Source organism: Lepisosteus oculatus, chromosome 14 (assembly GCF_040954835.1).
Source record: "Lepisosteus oculatus isolate fLepOcu1 chromosome 14, fLepOcu1.hap2, whole genome shotgun sequence".
NCBI classification, from domain to species: Eukaryota; Metazoa; Chordata; class Actinopteri; order Semionotiformes; family Lepisosteidae; genus Lepisosteus; species Lepisosteus oculatus.
The window spans coordinates 51682036-51703379 of NC_090709.1; the positions used below are offsets into that span (position 1 = coordinate 51682036).

At 48.2% G+C, this 21344-nt stretch overlaps 4 non-coding genes across 4 annotated transcripts; all 4 read left to right on the forward strand.

Moving 5' to 3' along the window:
* Positions 1-8322: 8322 nt before the first annotated feature.
* Positions 8323-8395, forward strand: trnaf-gaa (transfer RNA phenylalanine (anticodon GAA)). Its single transcript has one exon. It is a non-coding gene; the product is annotated as a tRNA-Phe (tRNA).
* A 109-nt stretch (positions 8396-8504) lies between these two features.
* trnav-aac (transfer RNA valine (anticodon AAC)) lies at positions 8505-8577 on the forward strand. The gene has a single exon. It is a non-coding gene; the product is annotated as a tRNA-Val (tRNA).
* Positions 8578-18294: 9717 nt separating this feature from the next.
* Positions 18295-18377, forward strand: trnal-uaa (transfer RNA leucine (anticodon UAA)). Its single transcript has one exon. It is a non-coding gene; the product is annotated as a tRNA-Leu (tRNA).
* A 2391-nt stretch (positions 18378-20768) lies between these two features.
* On the forward strand, positions 20769-20842 carry trnan-guu (transfer RNA asparagine (anticodon GUU)). The gene has a single exon. It is a non-coding gene; the product is annotated as a tRNA-Asn (tRNA).
* The last annotated feature ends 502 nt before the right edge of the window (positions 20843-21344 follow it).

The following is a 21344-nucleotide window of genomic DNA, read 5'->3' on the forward strand; positions in this document are numbered from 1 at the left end:
GAGTAACGGTAAAAAAAACAACTTATTTCTCCACTTATTTTGTTATTTCTCACTTTTGACTGACTTACCGATTTCACGGGGATTCTGAAGAGCGTTTCTGAAGCTGAAACTAACGATCTAAGTCGAAGTAACTTTATTGGAAGAAACACGTGTTTAGAAAAGACTATATAGCGCTTTCCTCCTCTTCTCTCTTCACTCCTCTGAGCTCATGGGGCTCCGGCGCCGCCCCCCGCTAGAATCCGCCGCTCTGTGACGTCAGGCGGCTCATTGTGACGCCACCGTGACGTCACCCCCGACGCGCTCACGGCTCGGCCGCGAAACAAAAATGGCCGACATTTTTCACGGTTGTTGTTTTTTTTTGGGTGGACATTTTATTTTTCCCAACTCTCGGCGGCCAGCCGGGTGTCCCTGTACGACCCCGGTAGTCGCCACCTCGGACAGGCAGAGGAAACGGGTCCAGCTGTTTCCGGCCCAAGGCTTACAAAAGCTGCACTTGAATTTAAAGACAAAATCACGTCGAGGGCGCATTCAGCACCCCCACGTCCAACACGGGTTTCCGTGGGGTGGGGTTCAGTGAAATTAGACCCCCCCCGCCGACCCCCAAATCAAAGAAAGACCAAACTCCACCCCCCTCTAGCGCCCAAGGGCGGAAATTTCGGGCCACGCCACGTCCAAAAAACACGGGTCCCCCCCGTCCTGCGGGGAAAAGAAACGTCATTTTCTTTTCCGAGCGCTGCGTGGGACCTCACGACCCCCCCCCCCAAAAAAAACGGGCTTCGCAGACGAGGAAACCCAGGCACGTCGACCTCTCTACAACACCACCCGGCTGTTTCTGTTTCAAAAAATAAATAAAATTTCGCCCCTCACCGACCGCCGCGCAAAAAAACACAACTTCACGCTACAGAAACGGCCTGTGTGAGGGGGGGGGCACAGGAAAAAAATAAAACCTGCGTGTTTTCGGCAGAGTAAGCTCAGCGGGGAAACTCCCTGAATCTCGGGGTTGCTTCTTGAACCCCGAAAACGACCTTTTTTCTCTCTCTCGTTTTCTTGGTGTCTGGGACGTTCACGAACTCCGCCGCGTCGGTGCGATTCCCAGCGGGACGTGAACATAACCCCCCCCCGTGGGGCCACAGCGCCCCTGTGTGGCCGAGAGGACCACCACCCGCAGGGCTGAGCTTTTACTGCCGTGTCCCGCTTTCACTCTGGCGATGAAGGAGGGAATCAAGGAGGAGAATTAATATTGTGATCCACCAGTCCATCACAGGACACACACACACCCTGGACAGGACACCAGTCTTTCACAGGACACCAGTCCATCACAGGACACACACACACCCTGGACAGGACACCAGTCCATCACAGGACACACACACACTCACACACCCTGGACAGGCCACCAGTCCATCACAGGACACACACACACTCACACAACCTGGACAGGACACCAGTCCATCACAGGATGTTCAGTGCCTCTCTCTAATAAAGTAGAAATGCGACATTAGACTCCGTTCGAAACGGGAGAAATCACCAGGACACGATACACCTTGCTCCGGACGATGGGAGAAGACCTGTACCTTCACGAGTCCGGGTTGTGAAAACTTCTTCTGACAGTTCAAAACGTTTCGAAGAGACTACAGTGCTACCCTGTTTTCCATTTCTATCGTGTGTTATTATACAGTCATAAGTATCTGTCCTGATCACAGAGTCCCCCTCTCACTGCCAGGACTGAAGCCCAGTGCAGCACGAATAATAATAATAATAATAATAAGTCTGGACCCTCCACTCAGAGCTCTTCCCAGGTCAGGGGGATCCCCTCCAGCCCCCCCAGTGTGCAGCCCCCACCTGGATGATGCTCCAGTCCGCTCAGCACACAGCAGCTCTCAGTGGGGAGGAGAGCAGAGGGATGGAGCCAGTTCAGAGAGGGGGGGTGATTAGGAGGCCATGATGGGTCAAGACCAGGGGGGGAATCAGGCCAGGATAGTGGGGTAACACCCCTACTCTTCTCCAGAGACACCCCGGGATTGTTAATGAGCACAGAGAGTCAGGACCTCGGTTTGACGGCGCCTGTTTACAGTCCAGTGTCCCCCGTCACTATACTGGGGCATCAGGACCCACACAGACCGCAGGGTGAGAGCGCCCCCTGCTGGCCCCACTCACACCTCTCCCAGCAGCAACTTTGGGGGGGGGGGAGGGAAAAAACCAAAAGCTAAATAGATTTTTTTTTTAAATTTTTTATTGATGCTTAACAAAAGAACAAAAATTACAAGCTTCAGTCCAGACTGGGGTCTGGGGTCCCTCAGCTTCAGTCCAGTCCAGTTTGGGGCCCCTCAGCTTCAGTCCAGTCCAGTCTGGGGCCCCTCAGCTCCAGTGCAGTCCAGACTGGGGTCCCTCAGCTTAGGTCCAGCACAGTCTGGGGTCCCTCAGCTCCAGTCCAGTCCAGTCTGGTGTCTCTCAGCTCCGGTGCAGTCCAGTCTGGTGTCTCTCAGCTCCGGTCCAGTCCAGTCTGGTATCCCTAGGCTCCAGTCCAGTCCAGTCTGGTGTCCCTCAGCTCCTGTGCAGTTCAGTCTGGGGCCCCTCAGCTTCAGTGCAGTCCAGTCTGGCGTCCCTCAGCTCCACTCCAGTCCAGTCCAGTCCAGTCCAGTCCAGATCTTAGCTGGCACAGAACCAGGAAAGGAACCTGGAAAGAATATTGTTATTGCAGGTGTGAGGGACACAGACACAGACGTCACCATGACATCAAACAGCAAGAGGAGACTCCTCCTTGAATCACAGACATGACCGGGCGGCGCCCCCCTGTCTGCTCACCTGCACCTCCTCTTCCTCTTCTTGTCCTTCCCGGCATCCTGCTCCTCCTCTCCCTCGCTCTTCCTCTCCTGACCCACGGTCTCCGCTGCCTCCATCGGCTCGTCCTGATCATCTGTCTCCACTGACACGCAGCTCAGGGACTTTAAAAAGACGCACCAGTGCTTCTGAAGCAGAGACAGGAGAGTCACGTTAAGAGTCGGACTGGACACTCCAGGACATGACACTGCACTGAGAGAGAGAGAGGAGTTCATACAGACACATGACTGGACACTCCAGTACATGAACACTGCACTGAGAGAGAGAGGGGTTCATACAGACACACTGACTGGACACTCCAGTACATGAACACTGCACTGAGAGAGAGAGGGGTTCATACAGACACGCTGACTGGACACTCCAGTACATGAACACTGCACTGAGAGAGAGAGAGGGGTTCATACAGACACACTGACTGGACACTGACTGGACACTGGACAGATGTAAAGAGAGGATCAGAGCATTACCCACCTTATTTTTCTTCTGTCTCACAGGAGGTGGTGATTGGACCTCCTCCAGCTGGAGTCCGAGGAGGGAGAGAGGGGGCAGGAGAGGGACAGCACAGGGAGAGAAAGAGAGAGACAGGTGAGTCAAGTGTCCCAAGAGTACAGAGACTCTGCTGAGATCACACTCGCAGTGAGTGACACCGACACTAACCAGCCTCAGGACAGCACTGCTAGAGCACCACAACCCAGACTCAACCACATCACAGCACAGATCAAACAGCAATATCTCACACACTGGGACACACACACACAAACACAACATAAACTGGAATGCTACAGAACTGTCAGGGCCATACGACACTTCTTTATTCAGAGAGTGGAGGGGGTGGGATATCAGGGCTAGATGACACTGCTTTACACAGAGAGTGGAGAGGTGGGTGTCAAGGCTATACGACAGTGCTTTCCGCAGAGAGTGGTGGGGGTGTGATGTCAGGGCCATACAACAGTGCTTTACACAGAGAGTGGTGGGGGTGGGATGTCAGGGCCATATGACACTGCTTTACACAGAGAGTGGCGGGGCTAGGATGTCAGGGCCATATGACACTTCTTTACGCAGGGAGTGGCAGGGGTGGGATGTCAGGGCCTGACGATACTACTTTACACAGTTAGTGGTGGGGGTGGGATTTCAGGGCCATACGACACTTCTTTACGCAGAGAGTGGCAGGGCTTGACGACACTGCTTTATGCAAAAAATGGAGGGGTGGGTGTCAGGGCTATATGACAGTGCTTTCCGCAGAGAGTGGTGGGGGTGTGATGTCAGGGCCATACAGCAGTGCTTTACACAGAGAGTGGTGGGGGTGGGATGTCAGGGCCATATGACACTGCTTTACACAGAGAGTGGCGGGGGTGGGATATCAGGGCCTGACAACACAGCTTAACGCAGAGTGTGGAGGGGTGGGTGTCAGGGTTATACGGCAGTGCTTTACGCAGAGAGTGGTGGGGGAGGGATGTCAGGGCTTGACAACACTGCTTTATGTAGAGAGTGGAGGGGAGGGTTTCAGGGCCATAAGACACTGCTTTATGCAGAGAGTGGAGGGATTGGTGTCAGGGCCATATGACACTACTTTACACAGAGAGTGGCGGGAGTGGGATGTCAGGCCCTGACGATACTACTTTACGTAGACAGTGGCGGGGGTGGGATGTCAGGGCCTGACGATACTTATTTACGCAGAGAGTGGCAGGGGTGGGATGTCGGGGCCTGAAGATACTGCTTTTCGCAGAGAGCGGAGGAGGTGGGATACAACCTCTCAGTTTGGCCAGCAGGGGGCACTCACCCTGCGCTCTGTGTGGGTCTTAATGCCCCAGTGTAGTGACGGGGGACACGATCTGGCCCACCAGCGACGAGCAGGTTACCAGATCTAGACAAAGGGGGCAACTCTTAGTCGTATGAGCTTAGTCACACATCGCAGCGATTAAAAAAACAAAACAAACATATTATGTCTGTTACTAACGACTTTTTTTTCCTACATTGAAAGTCTCTTTCCCGGGTGATTTTCTAGCGCGACTGGGGCTCTTCATTTCTCCTCGGTGTCTCATTGCGGGCGGATTTGAAACAGACCACAGAAGATGGTCACACACTATATTATTATTGAGAGACAGACTCACTGTACCTCAGGCTGGGACAGTAGATCACACTGTATTATTATTATTAATATTATTGAGAGTCTGGCTCACTGTTCCCCAGGCTGGGACAGGAGATCCCACACTGTATTATTATTATTGAGAGACAGGCTTACTCTCTGTTCCCCAAGCTCAGACAGGACATCACATACTGTATTATTATTGATTGACAGGCTCGCTGTTCCTCAGGCTGGGACAGGAGATCACACACTGTATTATTATTATAGTGAGACAGGCTCACTGTCTGTTCCTCAGAGTTGGACAGGAGATCCCACACTGAATTATTATTATAGAGAGACAGTCTCACTGTCTGTTCCCCAGGCTGGTACAGGAGATAACACTGTATTATTATTGAGAGACAAACTCACTGTCTGTTCCTCAGGCTGGGACAGTAGATCACACTGTATTATTATTATTGAGAGTCTGGCTCACTGTTCCCCAGGCTGGGACAGGAGATCCCACACTGTATTATTATTATTTAGAGACAGACTCACTGTCTTTTCCTCGGTCTGGGACAGATGGTCACACACTGTATAATTATTGAGACAGGCTCACTGTCTGTTCCTCAATCTGGGACAGTAGATCACATTGTATTATTATTATTAATATTATTGAGAGTCTGGCACACTGTTTCCCAGGCTGGGACAGGAGATCCCACACTGTATTATTATTATTTTGAGACAGGCTCACTGTTTGTTCCTCAGGCTGGGACAGGAGATCACACACTGTATTATTTTTATTGAGAGAGAGGCTCACTGTCTGTTCATCAGACTGGGACAGGAGATCCCACACTGAATTATTATTATTGAGAGACAGGCTTACTCTCTGTTCCTCAGGCGAAGACAGGACATCACATACTGTATTATTATTGATTGACAGGCTCATTGTTCCTCAGGCTGGGACAGGAGATCAGACACTGTATTATTATTATAGTGAGACAGGCTCACTGTATATTCCCCAGGCTGGGACAGGAGGTCATACATTATATTATTATTATAGAGAGACAGGCTCAGTGTATGTTCCACATGCTGAGACAGGAATTCACACTGTATTATTATTATTGAGAGACAGGCTCACTGTCTGTTCCTCAGGCTGGGACAGAGGATCACACACTGTATTATTATTGAGAGACAGGCTCACTGTCTGTTTCTCAGGCTGGGACAGAGGATCACACACTGTATTATTATTGAGAGACAGGCTCACTCTCTGTTCCTCAGGCTGGGACAGGAGATCACACATTGGCTTGTTATTGAGAGGCAGGCTTACTGTCTGTTCCTCAGGCTGGGACAGGAGATCACACGCTGTATTATTATTATTGAGAGACAGGCTCACTGTCTGTTTCTCAGGCTGGGACAGGAGATCACACACTGTATTACTATTATTGACAGATAGGCTCACTGTGTCTTCACTTGGGCTTGAACAGGAGATCACACACTGGATTATTATTATTGAGAGAGGCTCACAGTCTGTTCCTCAGGCTGAGACAGGAAATCACACACTATTATTATTACTGAGAGACAGGCTCACAGTCTGTTCCTCAGGCTGGGACAGGAGATCACACACTCTATTATTATTCTTGAGAGACAGGCTCACAGTCTGTTCCTCTGACTGGGACAGGAGATCACACATTGGCTTGTTATTGAGAGGCAGGCTCACTGTCTGTTCCTCAGGCTGGGACAGGAGATCACAAACTGTATTATTATTATTGAGAGACTGGCTCACTCCTGTCTGTTCCTCAGGTTGGGAAAGGAGATCACACACTGTATTATTATTATTGAGAGACGGGCTCACTGTCTGTTCCTCTGACTGGGGCAGGAAATGACACACTGTATAATTAATATTGAGAGACAGGCTCAGTGTTCCCCAGGCTGAGACAGGAGATCACACACTGTATTATTATTATTGAGTATCTGGTTCACTGTTCCCCAGGCTGGGACAGGAAATCACACACTGTATTATTATTATTGAGAGACAGGCTCACTGTCTGTTCCTCAGGCTGGGGCAGGATATCACACACTGTATTATGAGTATTGAGAGACAGCCTCAGTGTTCCCCAGGCTTGGACAGGAGATCACACACTGTATTATTAGTATTGAGATACAGACTCACTGTCTGTTCCTCCTGCTGGGACTGGAGAACACACACTGTTCTATTATAACTGAGGGACATGCTCACTGTTTGTCCTTCAGACTGGGACAGGACATTCCATACTAGGTTATCATTATTGAAAGACAGGCTCGCTGTCTGTTCCTCAGGCTAGTACAGGAGATCACACACTGTATTATTATTATTTAGATACAGGCTCACTGTGTGTTCCTCTGGCTGGGACAGTAGATCACACTGTATTATAATTATTGAGAGGCTGACTCACTGTTTCCCAAGCTGGGACAGGGGATCACACACTGTATTATTATTGAGAGACAGGCTCACTGTCTGTTCCTCTGGCTGGGGCAGGGAATCACACACTGTATTAGTATTATTGAGAGACAGGCTCACTGTCTGTTCCTCAGGCTGGGACAGGAGATCACACACTGTATTATTATTGAGAGACAGGCTCACTGTCTGTTCCTCTGGCTGGGGCAGGGAATCACACACTGTATTATTAGCATTATTAAGAGACAGGCTCGCTGTCTGCTCCTCAGGCTGGGACAGGATATCACACACTGTTGTAGTGTTCTCTCACGAGGCACCAGTTCTGTAGGGGTTTGGGCATTTACTGGGACAATTATTTTTTGTGGCAGTAAATCACAAAATTGATTATTTTAATGGTCTTAGAATCCAACCATGCGACATAACTCAAACAACGCACACACAGGTACTAATACATGAGGATACATTTGTTAATATATAGAATATGCATGCAAACCTAACAGATCTTATCGTAAGGCTTAACAGAATACAAAAGATATAAATTCATTCAGTTACAAAGAGTTACACATATCAAGAGGACATAAGTATATCATTCATTTAGACCGTTTCGTAATTGAACTTGTTTACAACGTCTACATGAGATACTCAAAACAAGAACATAACCCTTAGGAATTAAATTGATATCAACTGGTTGGGAGCAGTAATCCAATAAGGTTGAATACTCACTGCCGGTGAGGCCCTCTACTCACCGTTTCCGTAGTGCAGCGGTTATCACGTTTGCCTCACACGCGAAAAATCCCCGGTTCGAAACCGGACGGGAACAGCCTCTTTTTGTACGCTCCTGTACTTCACAGAGGTCTTGAGCGACCGGTCACACGTTCCTTTCCTTCTGAGTGACGTTCCTGCAACACTCTCCCGCTCCTCTTGGTGCGCTCATGCCACAACACAGGAAGGCTGGAGCAGGTGGCTGTGGGCTTTGCGCACCGCCGAAATAGCTCAGCTGGGAGAGCATTAGACTGAAGATCTAAAGGTCCCTGGTTCGATCCCGGGTTTCGGCATTTTGTTTAATCGCGCCCTTTGTTCCTCTCTCCAGCGCCCCCTGCCTAAAGTGACGCGTCCCTTTCTCAGCCCGAAACGCAAGCGAGACACCAGCAGCAGTCCCTACAGGTTTCCGTAGTGTAGCAGCTATCACGTTCGCCTAACACGCGAAAGGTCCCCGGTTCGAGACCGGGCGGAAACAGCCTCGTTTTGCACGCTCCTGTACTTCACAGAGGTCTTGAGCGACCGGTCATTTGTTCCCAATGTATTTCCGGTGCCTTCGTGCACTCTTGTACCAAACGCACGTTCCTTCTGTACGCGGAGCCGATCATTTGCAATTGGGCTGTGCCGACAGACCAGGTCGAGCTCTGTCGGCTCAAAAGCAGCGCAGGACCTGCAAGAACAACAGAAAGATTAGCATCCAGCGGGGGCCTCTTAGTGAGCCCAAGAGCTCATCAAGAATCGGCTCCAGCAACAGGGCTGGGCGCATTGTTCCATTCTCCGCCCACTCTCGGTGTAAACAAGTCCCTCCTGGTCTCTGCTTGAATTGCACTTTCCTGCGTTTGCTTTGGTGTAACTGGCTTCCCCTGCATGGGCGAATGTGAAGAAGATCCTTAGTAAGTCATTGAAGAAAACCGAGAAGAGGTCGGAGTGGCCTCTGACGTTCATCAACGATCCAGTCAGGCAGTACTCCTCTGTAAAGCGCCGTTCGTTCACATCGATTGGCTTTTTTTTGCCTTCATTCGTGCAAGTAGTAAAAGCAGACGCCCCTTTAGGGAGCCTGTCAGCACCCGGAGTTTTCCCCTTCTGTAAGCTCTCCATAGCCTCTCAACTCTTCTACTGTCAAATCCCCCTCAAGTACTTCCCTATCTTCTTCACTCAAAACGTTTTCTAGCTTTGAGGTAAAAAAATGAATTTCTTCATCCTTTACCTCTGTAGAGCTGTACAGTCTTGAGTAGAAGTGTCACGCCGTCTGCAGCCAGAGGGCGGTATTCTCTGTCCTGTCCCTAGTTTCTGGTCTGCTGTCCTTCCTGTCCCTCTCTTTCCCTTGGGCTATATATTTCCGGGTCTTGCACTCTGTCCTCGCTCAGCACAGACGTTCGGATGTCCTGAGACCCGCCTAGCACCAGGGCGCCCCACGTCCGCTCCCTGAGGGCACAGGTTTCTATACGGCATTCCTGAACTCTTTGCACTAATGAGCTCGGGCCTCTTTCCCGTCTCGCCGCTACGCATATGGGTCTTTTTCCGCCCTCCTGCTCCCCACGGTTAGTCCCCTTGGACGTCCGTGACAAGAAGGCCTCGATGCAGGAGAGGATAGCACTCAGCTCTGTACTCTCTCTTCCCTCCTCATCAACTACACTTTCCATGACAGACTTGGAGCCTACCACTTTCCTGAAAAAGAAGCGAGTACACTTCTCATTTTCTTCCAAGAACTGCACTCTGCTTCTTAACAGCACTCCTCGACTGCTTTCTTCGGCTATGCTCCGGATGTCCTTTTTTAAAAGGGTGATATCCTCGAGCACATCGAAGCCACTGTGCAGCATCGTGTAGAGACGCTGCAGCTGCCTCTGTTTCCTGGCTAGCACTCCTCTCCGTCTGGCAGCAGCCTTCCTTCCCTCAGCCATGAAAAAGACCTTTGTCCTCACCTTCACCTCCTCCCACCACTCTCCTACTGACCCGTACAGACACTGCAAGGACAGCCACTGTGATAGTTTCTCCTTGTAGCAGGATACTACCCCCTCGTTCTCTAGCAGCTTTGTGTTGAGTTTCCAGAGGCCTGGGCCAAAGACAGTCCCGCCCTGGAGTTCCACTCTACACCCTAAAGCCTGATGATCTGAGAAGAAGACAGGCTGAAGAGTGACCCCAACAACTTTCACTCTCTCTGAGACAAAGCAATAGTCAATTCTGGAGCTGCTATTCCTCCCTGACCGTGTATATCCTGCTGTTGTGGGATATATACATCTATATGTGTCTGAGAGTTTAAAGTCTTGAACTAAGTTTTGCAGGGCCAGTGAGCTGGAATCCAATTTTATCGGAGAGCTAGACTGCCTGTCTGTGTGCTCTAAGATACAATTAAAATCCCCTCCCACTATCGCGTCTGGGCTACATAACAATAGGGAAGAGAGTGCTTTGAGTAGCTCCACCCTTCCTCCCACGTCAGTAGGACAATACACATTGATTAGACGCAGGTTAACGGTCCCCCATTCGACATCCACACACAGCAACCTGCCATCTATGACCCTCTGAATACTTTTCAATTTGAATGCCCATCCTTTGAAAAGAATGGCCACGCCAGAGGTTCTGTTGTTATTGTCCCCTGACCAATCAGAAGGCCCTTTATCCCACCTATCTTCAAAGCTTTTATACCTCTCTTGATTTACTTCTTTTTCTTTTTCTTCTTACCAATTTCCTGCCAGCCATCCCCTGAATGAGCCTTCATCAGGGTGGCAGCAGTAAAAGCGTTCACGGAGTCCATTTCAAGGAAGGGGGTAGAGGGAGGGGTGGAGGGGTTCCAGCTGTCCCCATCACCATGCTCTCCTTCCTCCTCACTTGGGGAGAAAACAGAGTCATTTTTCCTATTCCTCAAGTCCACCTCCTGGGAGCACTGAGGGTAATGGGGTGCAGCCGATGCACCAGTCTCCTCTTCCCCCTCACCCACCAGGTGCTGCAGATCCTCCGTGATGGACTGGATGGAGGAGAGGAGGACATCTCTAGCACTTGCAGAGTCTGAGAAAAGCAGCTCCGCTGAATCCTGGGTATCCTCGCTGGACCCGCTCCACCGGGGGGCCCCACACTGGCCCTCGTTCTGAGGAGCAGGAGTGGGGGAGGGGTCCTCGCTGTTCTCGGGGGTTTTCAAACCCTTGTGCTTGTCTGGTGCAGTCTGCAGTTGTGGGGGTGTAGTGGATTTCTCTTCCACCGGCCCCGGAGCCACAGCAGGACTGATCCTGGCTGGAGGCTGAGAGTCTTTGTCCAACAAGGGTTCTTTGTTTGACTTGTTATTTGCTTTGGATTTTCGGGCCGGTTTGGCTGAAACAAGCACTGCCTCATCCTTTCTCATTTTGAGTTTATTGGCGTAGGCGTGAGGGCAGTTCTTAAAAACGTGTCCTTCCGAGCCACATAAATTGCAATTTGGCAGCATTGAACAGTCAAAGGCTAAATGTCCCTGTTTGCCACAGGTCATGCAGCATTTCACAGTGCAGGACGATGCCAGGTGTCCCACAGCACCACAGCGCTGACACACCTTTGGTTGTCCCACATAAAAAACATAGCCATTGCAGGTGCCCAGCCGGATTGTAGAGGGCAGGTGCCTTAAGCCTCCATTTACATTGTCCGGTAGCAAACGAACCTCGAATTTCCTTGCTCCTGTTTTTATACTGTCAACATCTCTAACCTCAGTTCCATGGTGGACGGTGCAGTACTGGTTAAGCCAGGTGTGAATGTCCTCCGTCTTTGCCAGATCCGAGAACATAACAACATGCACCGTTTTCCTCTCTCTCTGTGTCAGAGGCTGCAAGTTGACCTTCTCAAGGGCAGGAACTTTCCCTCTTTTTGCCTCAAACACATCCACACATCGTTCAAACAGAGAATAGGTAGCAAAAACAACCTCAAATGCTTTCTGACCTGGGAGAGCGAAGATGAAATCCAAGTGCCGAGGTTCAAAGCCAAGTTCCTTCTGCAACACTTTTCTGCTGAACTGCATGCGATCCATGAAGAGGTCATCCTAAAGCTCAAAACGCACAGCATTCTTGCGGGATCCAAAAGTTGCCATTTCGTAAACTGCAAAACAAACACTGCTTCCACAAAACAAGAAAACAGTCCAACTACTCCACCTACAGGATGATCAAGGTATCACCCCTGCCAGGTAAGTATAAGTTGTATAAGGCCCTGCAAGCGGCCCACACCCACAGCACAAAGCGCTCAGCCTAGGCCAGCTCCTCGCCCCACATGCCACTGCCTCCTGCTGGGCCCACTCTTTCGGACACTCACACGCCACACTAACACTCAAAAGGGTAGGCAAAACGAGAAAAAGGAGCGCGCCATTTCCTACACATCTGCAGTCGCCAATGCGCATTCGCAGCATGTCCCAGGATGCAATTCGGCCTCATTTGCATAACACCAGACCGGCAGATCGCTACGCAAGCTCGCGTCGTGCGCCTGCCACACACCGAACAAACACCGGAGCCTTTTCAGCAATTTCCAAAAAACGGGCCTGCTCGCCTGCCCACAAGGCTCCGTCTCTTACCCGCTCTCCAGAACCTGCTGCCTTCTGTGCTGTTCTCTCGGCACCGCTGCAGCGCACCCAACTCTTGCAGCGCAGGGAGAAAGTTTCCACGCTCCGCCGCAGGGAAGGCTAGCTCTGTGCGCACACGTCCTTTCGATGCCAGTTCAACAAGTGCTCCGCATTAGCAGCGTCAGGGCTCCGGCGTGTCGCACCTCACCTCACCTCGCACAGCCCCCTCCTTGAATGTCTGGCGCTGGGCATGCCCCGCTCTCCTCCACCTTATCTTATGGCGTGTGACCACCGACAATGGCCACAATGCCGGGGAATGGCACCTGTAAAGTGTTAATTGGGGCACAGGAACAGGCCGTCTCGTCTCGGGGGCCGGCTTCAAAGACAATACAGCAAACACAGCGGGGCGGGGGAAGTAGACGACACGACACATGCAGGTATATTCAGCTCCGGCGGGAACGAGTCATTTGTCGGTCTTTTCAAGTGCTGGGAGCCGAGTAATCCTTCGCTTGTATCGTTTCTCCCCGGTGACTAGATCTCACCCTGCGACTCTCGACAGGGCTCACCCATGGCAGCTCAGCAGGTGTGAGCCTAGCCGGCACCCGGATGGGAGATTCCCCCCGGAAAAGCTCAGGTTGCTGCTGCTCCTGCAAGAGGTGTGACTGGGACCAGTAGGGAGCGCTCACCCTGCGGTCTGTGTGGCTTTCTTATGCCCCAGCATCCTGATGGCGACACTCTGCTGCACAAACAGGCGCCGTCCTTCGGGGGAGGCGTAAAACCGAGGTCCCATCTCTTCTCCAAAATACACCCCCAGGACCTTAATTCTCTTCTCTTGCAGCCTGAGATCATGTCCTTCTTTTGGCTCCCTCCAGTTCTGATATAAAATCTCACTCTTAGATTTGTTAATTTTTGCAGAGGAAGCCAAAGAGAACCAATCACAGCACTGCAGAGCTCTGCTAATTGAGGCATTGTCAGAGAGGAGCAGGGTGACGTCATCCATGTCTAGAGACCTATTTACCTCCATTTCTTTCACAGCGCCGTGCACCTTTTCATTGCTCTCACTTTCAGAGCCTCCGCACGGCACACGACTCAACATCAGGACGCGCATTGAAGTGAAAGCAGGAAACATGCACTGTGCAGATCCCTCATTAAGAGGTGAGTGGGTCTGTTCGATGCACAAAGAATGCTTTGAAAAGCATCAAAAGCAAGTCATTCTGAGTTGGTCATTTGTGTTTTCCATTCACATGCGAAATGCTGAAATGATCTCTCGGCTCTTCGGTTTTCATTTCTGCTCCATAAAGGAATCACAGCACGCGTCGGCTTCCAGCATGGTTGGTCGGGACACGATGCCGGGGGTCGGAGAGAGCGATGTCTTCCTCGTTAGTATAGTGGTTAGTATCCCCACCTGTGACGCAGGAGACTGGGGTACATCAGGAAGCACATTGAAGTGAAAGCAGGATACGCTGCGACATGCACTGTGCAGATCCCGCCACACTAAGAGGTGAGTGGGTCTGTTCAATCACAGCGCTAGGCGAATCCCCAAACAGTAAGCGTGGCGACAAAAGAAGCCGGTCTGTTTCCACCTGGTTTTGAACCAGGGACCTTTCGCGTGTGAGGCAAACATGATAACCACAACACTACGGAAATGGTGGGAAGCTGTTCCCAGTGGCCCAGTGCCGAGCTTCGCCAATGCGATTCAGCAGCTTCCAGTGCCTTTATTGGAGTGCGCTGATGGACCTTGCTCATTCTCCAGAGACCAGCACGCCTGTCATGGTCAGAGCAGGAAATGCGGTGCCACATTCTACAGCCCTCTCCACGCAATCGACGAAATCGGGCGACTGAAATGGAGAAAATCTCCTCTCCAGAAAGTGCAAATATCATCTTGGAGAGTATAAATCCTCTTGCCGAAGGTCAGCACTGTCTACGAGAGTACCCCTCCCACCTCCTGCAGGTTTCCGAGCTGCAGCAATGATCAGTTCGTCTCACATGCGAGAAGTCTTCAGGTGGATACAAGAGCCCCCTCTTCTCGCACGTTTTGCACATGTTTGAGTGGTTTTAATGCGTCTCTTTCGTACATGGTGCTGATCTTTTGGAAAGCAAGAGCAGGTGACTCCTGTCACACGAGAGAGCACAGCCTTTTCCACCCCCAGCGTGTGTTTTGGTAACTTACCATGATTGTATAGTGGTCAGTACTTTGTATTGTGGTCGCAACAACCTCGGTTCGAATCTGGGTCACGGCAGAATAGGGGCGTCTGCCTGTACTACTTGCATGAATGAAGCCAAAAAAAAATCACAGTAGAGTACAGGACACATAGTGAGGAGCTCACGCAGTCAGTACTCTTGAATACGACAAGAGGAAAGGCACATTGTACATCTGTGGAACAGATTTAGCTTAATTGGCTTAGCTGGCTAGTAAACAGGAGATCCTGCATCCGATTCCCAGCGGTGCCTTTCTTCATGTCTTACTGTACAGAGTTTATCGTTATAGGCAAATCCCATGCCTTTTAATTTATGTGAATGCAAGTGTTCGTTTCCTTTTTCCAAAACTTGTTTTTAAAGAAATCTATACAGCTTGCGAAAGATGAAAGACAAATGTTGAACCCATGCCCCCAAAGAACCTGGAGCCTTAAGCCAGCACCTTAGACTGCTCAGCCACACTACCCGCTGTGCCTTGTCTCTTTGTCTAATTACTTGCCTGGAGGAAACCGGGTGGCTCTTGCTCTTGTCATTCAACTTAGTGGCGTTATGACTGTGGAACCGACTGCACCTGCTTTTTCTGAGATGCTTCCCCTCTCATGGCGAGATCTCTACTTCTTTAACATAAAGTTTCTGGATAAAGTTTTCCTGTGGAGCAGGCTTCAGACCTCTGCGTACAGCACCCTTGATTTTTTTACAGCAGCTGCATCCGGAAAATTGTGCTTTTTACTTTGTATTTGAACAACAAAAATACATACAATACAAACAAGAGCACATATAACGTATCAAGAAAATCGCCAGGGGTTCATGCTATAATACAATTACATTTTATGAAAAACGATTGCACAAGGTAAATAAGAAAAGGTCCGCACACCCAGTGGGCAGTGATTCGTTGAATATACGTATATATCACGGTGAAAATACGGCTATATGTATACAGATGCAGCCACTCAAAGTACACGGCACAGACACATACCGCGGGTAATTGGCTACGGCCTCACGCATCATGACGCAAAATACCGCGGTACGTGATTGGTTGACCGACAGTGGCACTCGTGGTGCGATATTTTGCATCATCGCGCTTCGCGATGCGCGAGGCCGTAGCCAATAACCTCCGGTACATGTCTGTGCCGCGCACTTTGAATGGCTGCATCTGTATGTATTGTACTATGTTTATTGTATCATTCGTTACACTGTGGCTGTGTTGTATATGCATTAGTTCATCTGATTGTGATGTTGTTTGATCCTGTTTGTAGGCTTTAAATTCTTTTAAAAGACATAATGACACAGGCTTCCTGGTTGACATGTGTAGCGGCAATGCTTGTTAATAAGACAGAATTAAGCGTTGGTGTGCTTTCCTAAATGAGACCCCATCTCACCCTCCATTTCTGTGGTGCAGCCACAGAGAAAGTATTCATGCAGGCTGATTTAAGATGTTTTCTTTTGATAAGGGACAGCTCCCAAACGGGGATGCATTTAGCTAAGCCTGGCTATCATGATCAATGGTCATCCATTGGCGCCTATCTGTCTAGGGAGTGCCGAATGGACATCTGGACTGCATTCCTAAGTGTCAGGAGTAAGTGACTGATATCTCACCTTGATCAATCAATCAGGGACTGGCAGGGCGTGGTAATACCCCGTGCGTCTCCAATGCCCGCCATACTCTCAACCAATCAGCACACATCTGTGTCTTGGTCAAAAAAGGAGTGCAAGCTCAGATCGGGGCTCTCCTTGGCCATTTTCGCGCATCCTCAGAGACAATCATGTGACAACTGCTGTTGTCTGCAAAGGGACTTGGACTTTGTTCTAAGCGCAAGGCCGAGGATCCCGTACGTACTCAGAATTCTACCAACGTGAACGCTCCGCTTGATCAACGGCAGCCCACAGTTGGACCCTCGTCGACAACCTGAATAGCTTATTCAGAAGCAGCGCTGGACCGGGAACGAACCAGCTTCTTCCTGGGCAAAAGAGTGACTTGTGAGGACTCGCGGTCACACTCTGTGCATAGAGACTTTCTACTAGCCAGCTGGACTGCTAGTAGATCTCCTCGGAGCAAAGACTGCCCTGCGCGCCGCAGTCAGATTCCTCCGCCCATCCTACTCTGAGCTGTACCTCAACTGGTTGGCCGGTAGCCAGAGGACGCCGACACAACGCCCATTGGACAACCGCTGGAACAGAGGCTGCAACAGAGCCTGTCAGCTGGTTTGGTGTTCGTGCCGGGAGATTCCAAATCCATACACAGTGGATAAGTAAACCCCATGTTCTACATTGCGTCTCGAGACCCGTGTGTGTGCGTTGTTAGTTGTTCTGACGATTGATTTTCTAAAAGCTACAACGAACAACCTCGTGATTACTGTTACAATTAATAATTGTCTAAGTAAACCCATCAAACCACTACACTATTGAGCCACGAAGAAGACCCACCTGTCCCAGTGTATTACCTGTAGTGTTACTTTCAGAAAATCATAAAAAAATAAAGAAAGAGGCCACAGCCACAGCAAGGTTGTATGAGGTTAGGGGCCCTGTCTGGTGTGTAAAACATATGGTTTCAGCAGTGTGGCTGTTGTATTTGAATTACTATTGAGCCATGAAAAAGTGTATACCTGTAGTGTTATTTTCAGAAAATCATAAAAAATAAAGGTTCCACAACCCAAAACAAAGCTGGGAAAAGTCAGAAGACCTGCTTAGTGTGCAAAACACTTACTTGCAGCATTGTGGGTGCTGTGATTTAAATGCTATTGGTTTGTGAACAGAATACCCCTATCCCAGTGCATTGTGCCACATTAAATAAAAGCACGAGAAAAAGAGATTCAGAACGCAAAGCTGTGTCAGTGTTCTGTGTAAAAAATCGGTTTGAACATCATGGGAGCTGTTTTTAATAAGCTGCTGAGTAAAGAATATTTTAATCTTCCTGCTGTCAGTAGTATTGTCAATATAGTTGACCCTTACCTGAATGAAAACAGGGCGTAAAGGAAGGGTTTCAGAAATCAAACAAAGCTTTATTCCCGTGCTTACAGTCTGGGTAATGGAAGACTGCGCTGTTCTGCTTCCTATGGTCATATACGGGTTTTTCGCATGAAGCCGTATTGAACAGTATTTCTCGCGTTGTGAACGTCTGTACACAGCGGTCCTCCGGGTTCCAGTTCGTGCGTAATTACGCATCGATGAAAAACCGGAGGTTTAAAAAAAGATAATTAGCCCACTGATAGTTTGATGTAGAGGCTGTGGAAATATCCACAAGTCTCGGTCTTTAAAATGCATTTGGTTTGACGGCGTTCTGTGCTTCCATTGTGAAGATATGGACAAAAGAATATTCGTGCTTGGTCAAAAAAATGTCATAAAAACGAAAAAGTAAAGGCTGAGAAAGCATTCACAATGTATTTTATACACAAAGGAAGTATTCTCGCTACTCTAAGAGGTTTCGTGGTTTAATTTTTTTTAATTGTTGAATCATATTTAAATGTTAAACAACTGAAGAGCATATTGCTGTAGACCAGGATGGCCGAGTGGTTAAGGCGTTGGACTTAAGATCCAATGGACAAATGTCCACGTGGGTTCAATCCCCACTCCTGGTAGTGTTGTAATAAGTTTTAAGTGACAGAACACTTTGATGATTTACACTCTATTTAAATATGAATTTAATAAATTTCAGTTCAGTTCTCTTCACTCCCACTCCCTGGCATAACTGAGCTCTCACTATCGCATACTGAAGGCTTTACATGCATTAGCTGTGATTCAGTTCCCAATAAAGACGGAATCAAACAGTTTGTTCTGTCTCTCATGGTGATCCTCTTCTCGATCCAAATGAAATGTTTAATATGATGCCTCGAGAAAAAAAAAGGAGTGGATTTCCACCTGTAATGATGGATGCCCCATCAAACATTTTGTAACATCCCCGGAAGATTATACAGTAGAATCCTGGTTTGTGGCTTAAATTCAAGGTAAACAAGACTAAGGAAACGAGTTGGAAACTTGATGTCGAACTGGAATTTAAGTACCCGGAATATTTCACTACATTGGGCAATATGTGCCAGAGAAGAGCACTTTAAATCCCTTTGATAGCTCAGTTGGTAGCGTGGCTGATTGTATTAGAAACAGTTTGGAATCCTTAAGTCGCTGTTTCGACTCTAGCTCGAAGAAAGGTGCTTTTGTGAACTTTAATCAAATAGTTAAAATAGCAAATCTTTTTCACTCAGACGTTGATCAAAAGCTCAATAAACAATGAAGCAGAGGCTCTTGTTCCGAATTCAGCTAACATCTGGTTGTCTTGTTTTGGCAAATATCTTATCTTTGAATTAAGGGACTACGCTGTCTGATTTGTAATTCAAAAGTAGATACAAATGTCACTGTTTTCAAAGGATAGGTACTTAATTGGCTTTATGATTTAGTATTGATTTTGTATCATTATATTATTACGTTTGTGCTTTTTGTGTTTTTTATCATATTGTGAACTTATTTTTTTAACAAATGCTTACAAAGGCAAACACAGCACACATCTGTTTATACCAGTGGTGAATTGTACATTTTTATTAAGTACAATCTACTGTATTTTTAGAAAAAAATGGCATACTGTGCAGGATATGTTGCAGAAACACAACCTGATATTTTCATAATTATTATTTTAATCATTTGACAAGTATGAGGTCCCGGATCCAAATCTTCAGTTCTGATTTTTTTTAAAGTGATATCTTCTCTTCCTCTCGTTGAAATCACAAGATGTGAGCAAATGTTTTTTGTTCTTTTTTTTTCACGTTGCAATCCAAAGAGCCTCAGACACACAGTCTGACAGTAACCAAACCAGAATGGATTCTGCTGGGAGCCGGACTGAGCTCATTCTCACTCCCTGTGCTGAAAACAGAATTATCTCTTCCCCGAACATCATCTACAGCTGCTAGATATTGCTCTGCGTCCTACTGCTCCAGCAATTCCTTTGACCAAAGACAGATCACTTGTGCACTTTTAACCTTTTTGCCGTTACAGGCTCTTTGATGGCTCATGCTGATCGTCCTGTGGATCTGAAAGAAAATGTTAAAGCTGATATATTTTCAATTGTAATTTGCATCTAGCTACAACGTCCCTGGAAAAGATAATTTATTAGTTGTGTGCAATCGGAATCTTTTACTTTACGGATGGTAGTGGAAATAGTTTTAAAAATGTTTTCTAAAGAAGATTGTATTGCCAGGACCTGCCTTTAGCGCTCAGTAGCGATTACGCTGTTGATATAGATGGAGAAGAAATGTAAGATGAATTGATGATCTAAGCTAAAATATCCCTAACACGTCTCCTGTAACAGTGTTTGTATTCATAGCAAGTAATATTCTTTTTCAAACCCGAACGTTGCTTTTTCATTAAGTGTTATGTAACCATTAGCGGTTTCGGTAACTTCTAAAGAGCGCACTTTTCCAAACTGAAGCCTATAAGAATTTTGTTTCATCAAAGAGTACAGAAAGAAGAAAGAAAGGAAAAGTGTCGTAAATGAACTCTGTTGCCCTTGGGAGATGTCAAGCGCATTGGACATGAAAAGTGCCCAATAAAAGCCATTTCTCTTCGTTTCTTTTACGGTCAGGGCTCCTGTTCCGTGTAAAGGAGACAGCTTGCTCAGCCGTCAGACTCAGGGCTTAGTGAATGCAAATGGCTCAGAGCGGTGTGTCCAAGCGGCTGTAAAAGAGGAGAATTCTGCCGGCACCGTAGCTGAATCGGTTTAAGTACCTGTCTCGTTAACTGGGGATCCTGGCTCCACATCCCAGCTGTGCCTTTCTTCCTGTCTTTCTGTGCAGAAACAACCATCTTGGACAACCGCATAGGGCTTGATTTAGTTTAATGCATGAATGCATTTCCTTTCTGCAACAACTTGTTTTTCAAGAAATTCATACAGCTTGTGAAAAATGAAATTTAATTTTTGCCTATCAGAGCAATGTTTAATTTTTGACCAGAAAGGTGCGAATGGAGAAAAGCCTCTCTCATCAGTCTCTGTGGTGCAATCGGTGAGCACGTTTGGTTGTTAACTGAAAGGTTGGTGGTTCAAACCCACCCAGGGACAATCTTCTTATTATTGTCAATGTAAACACTGTCTCCGCTAAAGCTGAAACCTTAACCCTCTTTATATTTGCAGAAAATGCGAGTCTTTTGCCCGTGTCCAACAACAACACTTGAGACGGGGGAAGTCCAATAGTGATCAACACCGCAACTCCCCAGAAATCCATATTTACCCATGGAAAAGTATCTTTGAATGGCTGGCGGGAGATATCATTTATACTCTTGTTGCGTCCTCTGCTAAAAGAGATTAGAAATACAACGCAGATTTGTTTGAGAATTTGACAAGCATTGTTACGAGTAGTATAAAGCGACACCTTTCGTCAAACTTTTGACAGGTACCACGCCCCCCTTTTCCAGCCAATGGGCGTCAGCGGTGTTTGGCTGTCCCGCCCCCTTGCCAGCCAATGGCGTGTTGTTATTTGTGCATGTCCCGCCCCCTCAGGAGCCAATGGTGGTCGTTAAGGGTCGGAACTCCCGCCTCCCCCTGGCCGGTCGGTCCGGAGCCT